The sequence below is a fragment of the Rattus norvegicus genome, chromosome 8 (genome assembly GCF_021556685.1).
Source record: "Rattus norvegicus strain SHRSP/BbbUtx chromosome 8, alternate assembly SHRSP_T2T, whole genome shotgun sequence".
In the NCBI taxonomy this organism is placed as follows: Eukaryota; Metazoa; Chordata; class Mammalia; order Rodentia; family Muridae; genus Rattus; species Rattus norvegicus.
This window is the reverse complement of record NC_141541.1, coordinates 109,431,327-109,445,512: the sequence shown is the minus strand read 5'-3', so window position 1 is coordinate 109,445,512 and position 14,186 is coordinate 109,431,327.

Sequence of the window (14,186 nt, the reverse complement as noted above, 5' to 3'; positions counted from 1 at the left end):
AAATTTGGACTTGACACTTGTGGCTTCACCATGCTAAGACTGTAGGGTCTGACTGTCATAGCCTGGCATTCTCTTCCATTGTGATATTTACCCCACCTTTCCAGTGAACTTTTGAGACCGAGCATCTGTTGTGGCTTGTATGAGGACTGTCCCCTGTGGGTTTATTCATTTAAATACTTGGTGGAGGAGGCCTTGGCATCTTTAGAAGGTGCTGCCCTGCTCTGACGCGAAGGACAAGGAACCCATGTGGAGGTTGTGATCCATTTGGTGCTTCCGGATGCTTGCTGGCTGCTTTGGAGGGAATGGGTGTGTGACGTTAACTCTGGCCTGAGAAAAGTAGGAACAGCTTTCTGGTTTGCATCGTCTAGAAAGTTTGGGTCTCATCACCAGCAGGCTACTAAGATTTTTGCCAAAGTTGGCGAGACGGCTCAGGAACTAAAGAGTTTCCTTGCTGTGCAAGCCTGACCCTGAATTCAATTCCGGAGCCTGCGGCGAGAGGACAGAATCCTGGACGGTGCCCTCTGACCTCACACACATGCTATGACAGGTATCCATCACACCGCAATGCACATCGTATGGCATGCACATAAAAACAAATAAAATTAAGAGAACTCTGCTAAGGTGCAAGGACTGAGAATGGGCGGTAAGAGAGGGACTGGTGTGTCCCCTGAACCATCTGCAGCATCAGGGGCTGTAATTCCTTCCTCCGATTGTCTCTTCTGAGTTCCCGTTCGAAGGCCCACTGAAAACATAGAGGAGCTGATGCCTAAACTTGTGGGAGGAAGCAGATGCGTGTGGTGCCAGGATGAATGGACTATAGCGGCCATAAAAGTGCACACATGAAATTAGACATGGTGGTACACGCCTGGAGTCCCGGCACCTGGGAGGTGGAGGCAGGAGGATCAGGAGTTTGAGATCACCCTCTGCTACGTGGCAAGATTCAGGCCAACCTGGACTGTGTAGGACCATGTCACAAAGTGATACAAGAAAGGTCCTGGAGAAGTGTCCAGGAGGTTATGACCACTGGCTGCTCTTGCAGAGGACCCTGGTTCAGTTCCCACCCGTCACAACCATCCTTAATTCGAGATTCATGGTATCCAACACCCTACTGTAGTCTCCACAGGTACCAAACAGGCACATGTGGTACACATGGATACATGGGGGGTGGGGAGAACAAACACTTAAACAAATGTTTCTTCTAAATTAAAAAATCTTGACAGGGGTGGGAGTCTGGGAGATGACTCAGTGGGTAACAGCATTTCCAGTACAAATGGAAGGATTTAAGTTCAAATCCCTATCACCAACACAAAAGCATGGCAATACACACCTGTAGCCGAAATGCTGGGGCGTGGGGGTGGGACAGGAGGATCGCTGGTGTCTGCTGGTTCTCAACCTAACTCTGAGTTTAATGAGAGACTCTGTCTCGAGGGCCTATGTAGAACTTGATAGAATCCTTCTTTAGCTTCTATGAACATGCATGGGAAGGCATAATAGTGTATTTGCACAAATAACTCACACTGATGCACACACTTTTTTGTTGTTTTGTATTTGTTTGTTTGTTTTTTTTTTTTTTTTTTTTTTGTTGGACACACTGACACCTCTGTGAAGTTCCAGTCCTTGAAAGGTAGGATTGGAGCTCTAGGCCATCCTCCACTACATATATCATTGGAGGCTAGCCTACACGAGACCTCATTACAAAGAATAAAGCATGCACATTTCTGATTTCCACCGTAAAATAAATAATTAACCAAGGGCCCCAACTGCTACCCTCTGTGACTGGATTCATTCTGCAGCCGTGTTCTCTAAAGCTTCTTTCCACAGTGACTTAGCATTCCAGGGAACCTGAGGTAGGTCTTTTCCTGGGAGAGGAGACGCTCGGCTGGTGACACGTTGCTGCTGCAGGGCTCCCTGATGGTCGAATTCAGCTTGCTCTGTAGTCTGAGAAACTTTCCCTCTGTCTGCCTTCTGCCCTTTCATCTCTCCTTCAGGATCACGTTTAGTTTGTATTCACAGTCAGAAGGTTCTCATCTGACTCCTTCCTTGTTTACTCTCTCAGACATTTCTCTAAGATATCTCCTCCTCATATAACCATGCCTTGACATCGGCTTCTGGACCGGCCGTGGCTAACCCGGCTGAAAGCGCCCCCACTTGGACCCTTGCACCTCACTCCACACAAGTTTCTTTTCAGTGACATATATTCCCAATCAGTCTCAATGTCTCCTGGAAAGAGCGACTATTTTGTCACTGTTGCCGATCTCCAAACTTCAGCCTGTGTCCGGTAGAAGCTCAGTTACCCACCGAGGGGAAAAAGCATTGGGGCGTTGAGGTTCTGACCTCCTACGTCCAAGATTGATGGCCTCTGCCCACCTGAGCTTGCTAGTATGCCGTGTTTTCATTCCTCAAACACACAACTTCCTCTCGAGGTCTTTAGTCCCCCACCGCCCAACCCCAACACATCCCATAGTTTGCCACATATTTTAGTCAAGGTGATGATGTGACCTAGGTTGTCTCTGGCAGACAAAAGCTCTTGGTCACCCTTTTGTTTCGTACAATTGTTGAAGAGAAGCTGGCGGATGGGCGGGACAAAAAAAAAGAAGAGAAGCTGGTTAGTCATAGAGCTGGAATATTTTTTCCTCTGTGTGTGCGCATGTGTGTGGGTGTACTTGTGTGCATGTGTGTGGGTGTACATGTGTGCATGTGTGGGGGTGACTTGTGTGCATGTGTGGGGCTGTACTTGTGTGCATGTGTGTGGGTGTACACGTGTGCATGTGTGTGGGTGTATTGTGTGCATGTGGAGGCCAGAGGTCAACTTACACATCATTCTTCAGGAGCATCTGCCTTGTTTGCTTTTTGTTTTAAAAAGAATCCCTCACACTTTTAGACCTGGGGCTTGACAATTGGGCTAGGCTAGGTAGCTAGTGAGCATCCGGGACCCTGCCCGCGTCACCTCTCCAGTGCAGGGGTTAGAAGCATACACTGCTGTCCAATCCCTTCCCTTGAGTTAGGGACTGGAAAGCAAATGTTCATGATTATGTAGCATACATTTCCTGACTGACCTGGTTCCCAGCCCTGGGCCTGGAATCTTTCCTCTAAAAACTTCTTTTGTTTAAAATGTATTTATCGGTTGGGGATTTAGCTCAGTGGTAGAGTGCTTACCTAGCAAGCACAAGACCCTGGGTTCGGTCCTCAGCTCCAGGGAAAAAAAAAGACAAAGTAAAATGTATTTATCTATCGGGTGTGTAGAGTATGTAGGCACCAGTCATGTGTGTGTATGTATACATACATACTATATATATATATGTATGTGTGTGTACACATGGCTGGTATATACATATATATATACATGGGAGTGGGTTCTTCCATTCACTATGGGGTCCTGGGGATGAAACATAGCTCATCAGAATTGTCAGCCAAAGCCACCTTTACCAACTCATGCTGGCTCTGGAACTGCAGTCGTTCACAACAGTGACCTCTATCCCCGTCTGTTACACACAGAAGACATTGGGGGTGGTGGGACCAAAGAGGAAAGAAGCTGTGGTCCCTAGCGCTCACTTGCAAGGTAAGCTGCCGGGCACCCATTAGCTCCTGTCATGTCAGGACATTGGACTGCAGGGCTTCTTTTAGTTGCTGCCATTGTTCCAAGCAACACAGAGCTCATGTCCCCACCTTGGGCTTCTCTTTATTCCAACAGAACCTCCCATTTGTGGGACTCTTCACACCAAACAGGCAAGATCTTTCTCATGCCAATCTGAAGTATCAAGACTACCAACGGGAGGTAAAGCTAACATAAATGACAATTTGAAAGCCTTTCCCAGAATCCAGGGTGGCAGCCACAAGGTTTGTCAACAGCCACTGTGGTGACCGTACTCTTCTTGGGAGATGTTTTCCTGCTTCTAGATTATCTTGTTTTTATGGCCTTCTTTAATCATTTCAAAATTATATTTCAATATAAATAGAATATTCGATATAAATATAATATAAACAAATAAATTATTATATTTAAAAAACCTTAACCTTTATGTTATGTGTGTGTCTTTTGCCTACATGCTTGTCTGAGGACTACACATATGCAGTGCCTATGGAGATCAGAAGAGGGTGTCAGACCCCCTGAACTGGAGTTACAGACAGTTGTGGGTGCTGGGAGTTGAACTGGGGTCCTCTGTGAAAGCTGCCAGTGAACACTCTTTTTTTTTTTTTAAAGATTTATTTATTATATATGAGTACACCACAGCTGTCTTCAGACACACCTGAAGAGGGCATCAGATCTCATTATAGATGGTTGTGAGCCACCATGTGGTTGCTGGGATTTGAACTCAGGACCTCTGAAAGAGAAGTCAGCGCTCTTAATCACTGAGCCATCTCTCCAGCCCGCCAGTGAACACTCTTAACTACTGAGCCATCTCTCCAGCTCCTCTACGGCTGAGTTGAGAGTGCCTTTCCTCTGATGATTAATGTCTTTCTTTGGGTAACTAGAGCTCTCCGCTATAGGCTCCTATGCTTCCACACCTTTTCAAAGCCTGAGACAATAAGACTATTGTCTTATAATCCTGTGGTGAATACCCAGCTATCTCCAGGGCTATCCTAGCTAAACTAAAGCCACCTTCAGGAGTTCTCCTAGGCCTGTTGACTGTAGAGGCTCCCTCGTAAAAGGAGGGTGGGGAGGGTCATGGGATCCTCACCTGAGTATCTAGCCACTCCTCCCAACCAGTGGCATGCTATTCTGCCCTAATTTCAAGTGGCCTCTTGCTGGGAGGGGCTAAAGAATATGGGTGGGGAAGGGGTAGGAGGAGGGGCTCTGTCTAAGCTGTTGGCTCCGGGAAGGCCATCATTTATGCTTTGTAAAGACCTCCCACTATATCCTTTGTGTGTGTGTGTGGGGGGGGGGATTCCGACATTCCTGTAAGTAACCACTCACCTGTGCTCTGTAAGTCAGTCAGCAAACTTACTGGTTCCCCAGAGTAAACTTTGGATTTACCTCAGTTTGTCATTGGGACTTTAGGAGGCCAGGTAGATATTGTCCACATTCCCTTGCAAAGGAATTTTAGTCACACGGGTATCTTATGAATGTTTCTCTCCCTCTTCTGTTCCCCTCTCCCTTCCCCTTCCCCTTCCCCTCCCCTTCTACCTCTCTCTCTGTGTGTACATGTTGTGTGCTTGCATATGCCTGAGTGCACACTTGGGGGTGTGTGTGTGTGTGTGTGTGTGTGTGTGAGTCAGGGAACCAGGTAGCCTAGACTGCTCTTACACTTGCTATACATCTAGCTGAAGCTGTATACATAGAACCTTGAACTTCTGACCACCCCATTCTCTACCTCCTGAGTGCTGGGATCACAGGCATCTACCATCGTGCTCTGTTTAGGCTCAGGATCAAACTCAGTGTTTTGTGCATTTACTTTACACACAAACACACACACACACACACACACACACACACACACACACACACACACACCTTTCTGGAGATTGTTGTTGTTGTTATTGTTATTTCCATTTTACCTATCAGGTGCTATTTCCATTTTCCCTTTTCCAAACGAGAACTCAGAGATGAGAAGGTTTGCCCGTCACGCTGCTGGTGTCATTTGAAATTGTTTTAATGGTACTTACGCAGTGTACTGCAAACCCTCAGGGACTGCAAGTTATGGTGGAGTCCTTTCTAGCTCCCCAGCCTGTGACTGACTCTAGGAGTGAGGAGTGCACCCATGTTTCCCTAATCCTTTCCAAGTACAGAAGCGTTGTAAGGGAGGTCCCACTCTGCCAGCTGCCTCCTACTTTTCTTCCTTCCGCCATCTTGTGTCCATCTCCCTAAAGCAGCGCACCAGAAGGGCAGTGGTGGCATCGCTCCCTTTGGCTCTCCTGCTCACTTTCCTTGAACTCTAACGCAGACTGTGATGCTTCCGTCCTTTTGGTCACTGGCTCAGAGTCACGCTTGCACTATCGTCTGAAGGATGAGATTCTAGAGTTGGCTGAGATGAACCTTATCCTAATGACAAGTCATTCTCTTGTTTACGTCCAATGCTCCCGGAAGAGCAAGCACATCTCAGATGTCAGACACTGCCTCCGGTGGACAGAGTGGAGGGCCAGCTGAGTCTACCTTCTCACAGAAGCTGGATTAGCAGGATGGGGTGCCCAGTCAGAACATCCCTGTATCAGGAACTGCGGGATACTGGAGACACAGAAATAAAGACAAGAGAACCCCTGCTCTAAATAAGCAATGGGAAGTTAAACGCGAACACCCAGTTGTTTGAGCTTCTAGATGCTAACCTTAGTGACTTGAGCACAATATAACTCCTGCAAAAGGCTTAAATCGCCCTTTATAAATAGGAGTGGTTGTGAAGTTGGCACAACTCACGTTGCTTTTTAGGACAGTGTAGGAATCATCAAAGGAAAAGAAAAGGATAGTTCACAAGGCAATCATCTCTGTGCTGGGATTACAGGACCCTGCTGCAAGATCTAGGGATGGTGACATGGTTCACTGGGTAGAGGTGCTTGCGGTTAAGTCAGAGGACTTGAGTTCCCAGTGACCCACCTGGTAGAAGGAGTGTGGAGAGCTTCTGGGAATTTGGCAGGAATGTGACCTTGGGCTGGGAAAAGGATGTAGGCTCCAGATGAGTGCAGCTGAGGAAAGTGTTCTTTGTGCCGTGAATGGGTCTCGTTAAGACTCTGAACACTGTAATCTTGGGACTTCTGTGCTTTGTTCATTCCTTAACTACTCTGTTTATGCCTTACGTCTGACCAAATTCTTCGTAAGTACCTAGAATGATATAAAAGCAGCCTCAGCACTGGCTGAAGTTGTGCTATAATGTTGAAGTTGTGCTATAATGTTGTCTAATTGTATTTTGTCTTTTTCTTTTCAATCCTCACTCCCTCCTTCGAGACCCATTGACTGACTGATCTGGCTTGGTCAAAGGAGAGAACTGGTTAACTGGTTCCTCACAGGAGCACACGCACGCGCGCGCGCACACACACACACACACACACACACACACACAGAGAGAGAGAGAGAGAGAGAGAGAGAGAGAGAGAGAGAGAGAGAGAGAGAGAGATTTATTGGGCAGGGGGAATGAAGGAATGAAAGGCTGACTTGGAGTGGGGACAAGAGACAGATAGGGAGGCAGGCAGAAAGACAGAAACCTGAAGACACACACAGAGAAAACAGGAGAACTATCTGAGCGTCAGAGACTTTTTAAGGGGTACAAATGTCTCATGGGAAAATATGAAATTGGTGGCAATAGTGAAAATGTGTCACATTTGGCGGTGGCTTGTGATGGCACGGCTTCTGGTGCCGGAGCCCTGATTTCTAACACCTGGGCCTCTGCATTTCCTAGTCTCACATGCAGGGCCTTCAACTCTGCTCCCAGTCTCTACCCACATACTGGGTCTGGAATCACTAAGAGTTCTACCATTTCCACGACCTGGCACCTGGCAGTTTCCTCTGTCACCCTCTCCTGCTTCCTTTCTTCATCCCTCATGCTGCCTCCTGTAACTTTAATTTTTTCAAACCTTATTTTTGATGATGGTTCTTAAACACATTAACGCACCTTGTAGCGCACCACCTACCAGAGGTAGTGGAAAAGGAAGGATATGGGGGGTTTGGGGGGAGGGCTGTTTAGAAAGGTTCCTTGGAGCCGCTCCTGTCTGTATTGTTTCGAAATCAGCAGTTCAGTTCCCAGGTTAGCAGGCAGCGGCAGCTCCATCCGCTTGCAAACATTTCACAGATACACCAGCAATCCAGTTTGGTAGTCAGATTGGCTAAGCAACACCAGTGACATGACCTAGTGGAGACAGTGGGGCCTCAGCCTCGGCTCGAGTCATCAGGAGGGACCCTCTCAATATAAGGACTTAAACTCTGGCCTGGAGGGAGGGCTCAGCAGTTAAGAGCAGTTGCTGGTCTTCCACAGGACCCGAGTTAGGCTGACAACCACCTGCAACTCGGATCCAGGGAACCCGACGGCCTCTTCTGGCCCCCACTGGCCCACATTCACACACGTTAAAAAGAGTGTTTGCTAAAGAGCGGGTTAAACTTCTTTCTCTAGCATTCTGGCTCCTCTTAATCGCTTCCCTTTCCATCTAGACCACCATGGCCAGGCCCACCCGGTGTCACCCATTCTGTCTGACTGCTCCGACTGTCTCACCTTTGTCACAACTGCTGGCCACAGCGATTGCGTAAATCGTAGCAGGTGTCTTGGTTTCTACGGCTGCTGTGGAAACGATCAGCACAGATTCAGTGTCGAGGCAGTAGGAATGCACCCTCTGGCAGGGCTGGAAGGTGGGAGTCTGAAATCAGTGTGTCTGCAGGAGGGAGCTCCAGAATTTTCATGGGAGAAACCTTGTTTGCCTCTTCTAGCTTCTGACAGCTGATATGTCCCTTGTTTTTGGCAACACAACACCAACCTCTACTTCTGTCTTAACAGACTTCTTCCTGTCTCCGTGTCCATGGCTTCCGGCTTCTTTTTCTTAGATACCAGTCATTGAATTTAGGACCCATCTGAACCTATGGTTCAGGAACCATCCTGAACGAGACCGAGAGTAAGAGCAAGTGAGAGAGAGAGAGAGAGACAGAGAGAGAGAGAGAGAGACAGAGAGACAGAGAGAGACAGAGAGAGGAGAGATCTGTTGCATGATACATGATATGATCTCCTTGTGGCATACCTTGGTGGCCTGGACTAGCCAAGGTACTTCTAACACAGACGGAGATTCAGGGTGACTGACAATTGTGATGGACAGCCCACAAGGGGAAAGCCGCCCTGATGAGAGAATTCAAGGAGGGGAGTGTGTGCTGTGTAGGTCAGAAGGCACTGAAAGAACCAACACAGGACAAAAATTTGAGTAGCAGGTTGGCAAGAAGAAGGTTCTGGAATTGACTTTGGTAAAAGGGGAAGAGCAGTTCTCATTTCCCTAGGATCCCAAAAAGCCAGGAAAAGTGAGGTTGTTTTAAGATGGCTCAGAAAATGTTCGATGTCTGGTGAAAGCCAGGCTTTTGGGTTTTAGTTGTAAAGGAACTGAAGCCAGAGCTTTTGAGACCTAATCTTAGTAGCCAAGAAAACACAGATCAGCAAGAATTCAAGATACTTCTCTTTCTCTTCAGTTAAAACACCAAACAACACAACCCTAACACGGAGGAGAGAGATGCATTATTAACGCATGACAAAAATCTTAAAAACGTTCTTGCTCCAGGAGGACAGCTGCATCATTAACCCTCTCGCTCACACACTCGCTCGCACACACCCTTGCTAAGCACCCAAGGCCCTGTTGCTGAGAAACACCTGGACCGTGTGGCTCACAACTGACAAGAGCCCAACTGTTGCCCTGGAATTTCCTGTGAATTTATGTGGGGCCACACCTTTCTACTGCTGCTCCTGGCTGAACCCAAGCAGGAACACTTTGGCTCCCACACTCCCCCACTACATGCTAAACTTCCCTTAACTCTGCAAGGTATTGGTGGAGAAGGAAACATTCACTCCCCCCCCCCCTTTTTGGTTTTTCAAGATGGGGGTCTCAGTGTAGCCCTAGCTGTCCTGGAATTCACTCTAGAGACCAAGCTGGACTCGAACTCAGACATTCACCTCCCTCTGTTTCCCAAGTACTTGGGATTGTCTGGCTTCATTTTCTTCTCTTAACCTGGAATTCAAGCTTGCACTGTAACCTGAGGGCTCTCCTATCTTGATGCCTCTGTGTTTTCTATCTTGGTTGCTTCTTTCGTGCCTAATTCTCTTGGCGCCAGACTCTCAGAGGAGAAAGACTATGCATCTTCCTTTTCTCCTTGTCATTGTGCTCAGCCTTACTCAAAGTGGTTGCTGTCCAAAAATGTTGATCTGTCATCCTTTATTACTCAAGAAGTTAGGGCAGAAATGAAATATGCAGGTTCTGATGCAGGGTAAATTGGGGTTCTCTTTGGGAGTTCTTAGTCTTATTAATAAAACAATTTAAGAATGGACTCAAGGGGTTGGGGATTTAGCTCAGTGGTAGAGCGCTTGCCTAGCAAGCGCAAGGCCCTGGGTTCGGTCCCCAGCTCCAAAAAAAAAAAAAAAAAGAATGGACTCAAATGGAAACTCCAGGACAATTTAATTCGAGTTTAAAAGACCCCACCCCATCCATGCAGGTGAGCTGTCTCTCAGTCACTTCCTAAAGGAGGGGAATGAAAGAGAAAGGAAAAAAACCACAGTTTGAGCTGGCAGGAAGAAACACAGTGGACAAACAGTCATATAGTAGAGAACTTCAGAGGGAGTAAGGAGGCCCAAGTTGTTTGGGAAGTCCAAAGAGTAAGGGAGCAACAGTGTACTCACATACATTAGATAGATAGATAGATAGATAGATAGATAGATAGATAGATAGATAGATAGACAGACAGACTTAGAGAAGGGACAGACAGACAGACAGAAAGTGATGCCTCTCCGAATCACTTAGAAGTGTAAGTGGTCAGATTCACAAGTCTACATGGCTTCGGCCTGGCAAGCCACTGTGTTAGGGGTGGAGATTCTGGGAAGGAAAAGTACCACACGTCTTTAAGGGACTAATTACCCCTCCAATCTTTTTTAACGGAACCCACCTCCCTACAGGAAACTGACTTTGCTCAACTGGAACTTCAGGGCTCCGCCCCGGCCAGCAACTGTTCTCTTGCCCAGAAGGAGTTTTCTCTTAAAGGGCCTTTATTGCTGCTCTGACAGTTCCTGGCCACTCCTAGCGGCGGGGAGTAAACAAAAGCACTGTGCTGCTCTCCTTCCACTCCGAGGAGTTTTCCGGAAAAGATTAGACTACTTCAGCCAGGTGTGGTGGTACATGACTTTAATCCCAGCATCCTGCATGGGGAGAGCACGTCTTACAAAAAGAGAAGACTGTCACTTTAGGAAAATACTAGTAATCTATTAGACAACGATTTAACCAACATTTCATGGTTGCCATGCATCATGTTAAACGTTAGGCATTTTCTCCCATTTAAGCCACATAAACTCTATGACACAAAGCCACTCCCACTTAGGAGAAGTGGGAACTGAGGCTGTTGTCTAAGATCACATAGAAGTAACTGGCAGAGATGACCTTAATGTCCTGAATGTTCTAACATCTGATGACCGGGCTCTTATCATGGGAGGGAAGTAAGAACTCAAGGGTTTCCCAGGCTTGCCCTCCCTGTCATCATGAAGGGGACCAAGGCTCCAGTTTTTGCCAGGAAATCAGAGCAGAAGCTAGGTCTCCTGCTGGACACTCTTCAGATTTTTATCTCTGATGAATAAAAGAAGAAAACTAGCCGGGATGTGGTGGTACACCCTTTTAATCCCAGCACTTGGGAGGCAGAGGCAGGTGGATCTTACCCAGCAAGTTCCAGAATAGCCAGGGTTACACAGGGAGACCCTGTCTTCTCTTCTCTAGTGACAGAGCTGGGTGACTCTGCCTCTTGGTGGAGAAACCGCTCACCCCCTTGAAGAGGACTAAAGACAGAAAAGTCCAGAGCACGTTGGTGTTCAAAGGAAAATTCCTTTGCTATCTTTTTTTTTTTTTTTTTTTAATTTTATTGTATGAGTACACTGTAGCTGCCTTCAGATACACCAGAAGAGGGCATCAGATCTCATTACAGATGGTTGTGAGCCACCATGTGGTTGCTGGGATTTGAACTCAGGACCTCAGGAAGAGCAGTCGGTGCTCTTAACCACTGAGCCATCTCTCCAGCCCTCCTTTGCTATCTTAACCCTCTTCCTGGGCCCACCCAATGTAAGACGGGACTTGCAACAGACGGGTAGCAAAATAATTTGGATTTGTGTGCCCATGGGTAGGACAGAGACGTGCATGCTTTGTCTCCCAGACTTGTGTTTAACCCCAGCCACATGTTGATAGTGTCAAGAGAGTAGAAACACAATCTGACCACAGTGCACAGAACCTTCTGAAAGTAAGATCTTGAGGTGGGGCCCCATGATTGGATCCTGGTGGTTTTCTAAAGTGGAAACCGTGCTCATACAGAATCAGGGCATACTGGGTAGACGGGAGTTAGATACAACCGAGGAAAACCGGATCTTGGTAGCTGTGTTTGGCTGTGTTTTCTCTCAGTCAGAATTCCCCCTTCATGATGAAATATCACTGAAACTGCAGTTATGTTCTGGCTATATCCGATGTTAAGGCAATCTCACAGATGTTGCACCAATGAAGGAGATGTGAAGTCATTAGGTTATCACTTGCTCTGTGGTATGATTCCTAGCACCACAAATCAACCACCATGGAACAAACAAAACAAACCCCCACTCCCTGAAAATCCCACAAACACACAATCTCCTTGTCCCTCCCACTAAAGCAGACTAATAAAATCAAATGAAGAGTGGCAGGGAGGAAAGTCTGGCTGGAATTAGGTAGTTAGCTTGCTGTGTTTGGCTGTCAGCTGAGCACTACTTGAAGTTAAAGAAAATATTTCTTGCTTCCCTGCTTATGCCAAGTCAGCCAGGAGGAGGAACCAAGTAGATGGCCCGGAGGAAGCCAGACTGGAAAGAGTTTGAAAGCACTTTCAGGAATTGAAAAGCCGCAGACTGATGCAGCTGTGGCCTAATTGTTAAATCAATTCAATGTCACCAATTCATTTTGAAAGATTCCTATCTGTTAGGTTGCCTTAAATTCGGGGCAGAGTGGTGAGCCAGCCAGCTGTAGTCCCCGCCTCCAATATCCGCATTGAGTTAAAGAATCATAATAGAGTGACATGTGCTTCAGGAGTTAAGCCTCCAAGAAACTCTGAAACAGGGGGGTTCCACTGGCCTTACTCTGAGTGAAAAAAAAAAAATAAAGGAGGAGGAAACGTCTACTAAAGTGTGGAGAAGACGTTTACTGTGGACATAAGGGAGAGAGCGAGCAGAGAGAAGAATGCAGTCTGAACAAAGCCAGCACACTAAACTAGACCCTCAGAGGAGAGAGAGGACCCAGGGTGAGAGTGGAGCTCTAACTGACCAAGAGGCCAAAAAAAGACCTGTGTCACGGGAAAATGACTGATTATATAAGGATCAGGCTAGGGGGCGGGGGGAGGGGGGATTGGAGGCCCCACCCCTGGGAGATGTTTAGTGTAGGGGCGGGGTGAGGAACGCTGGGCGGAGCCACAGGTAACGTGATGCTGGGAGAGTAGGCGCGCATCCGCTTTGGTGTTAATAGCACCCTAGTTAGCCACTAGTGGTGCTGAGACTTATCGGCCCCCAAAGTCCCAAGTGTAGACATGCCCAATTCTTCATAGTCTGATTTGCCACCATTCCTCCAAAAGTTGGAGATGTATCCGAATTTAAGTGCATGTGCATAAACATGAACAAGCAGGATTTTTTTTTGGGGGGGGGGGTGTCTCACTATGTAACCATACTTCCTATGTAGAGCGGGTTGCCCTCAAACACACAGAGATCATCCTACCCCTGGTTCCTGAGGGCTGGAATTAAAGGTGTGTGCTACTCCATTCTCCATGCCAGGCCCGGTTTTCTTCCACTGTTGCTTCTTATCTTCTCGAATATACTCTAAACACATAGCACTGTTCAAATTCTCCCAAAGCCAGCCCTTGTCTACCTCTAGATTATTACGGTCCTTAAAGCAGGGCCAAGAGCTCTCTCATCTCATGTCTCGCAGAGGTAGGTGGTCCTTGCCCAGTCAGGATACTTCAGACCTTGGACATTCAGCTTCTGTCGATGTCGAGGGAAACAACTCCTGATCTAAGAAACACAACTTGTGGTCATAGTTCAAGTTCTTGGCACATAGGTGGCTCAAAGATGATTCTTAGGCTGTGTGGAGTGGTGCGCACTTTTAATCCCAGTATTTGAAAGGCTGAGGCAAATGGACCTCTGCGAGTTTCAGGCCAACCTGGTTTACATCATGAGTTCCAGGCCAGTTAAGGAGGGCTACATACGTTAGGCCACACCTCAAAAAGTAAACGAAAATAAATAAACAAACAAAAAAATGTCATTAAGGTCTCAGGCCAGAATTTGAACTCTATGGGAGTCCTGCAGTGAGGTGGATCTAGGAAGGGTTAATAATCAACTCTGGCAGGTTTTTTTGTGGCTAAGAATGAGAAATATGTACCTTGTACTTTGCCTTAAAGACCTGCCACTTAGCTGGATAAACAAATGGGCAAGCATCAATAGCAGAGATTTCAAAAGCACTGGAGCAGTCATCCTTAGATGCTAGCATCTGAACTGACTAAAGGGCACTTGCTAAGGAGGCCAGCAGCCCCGTGCCCACCCCCT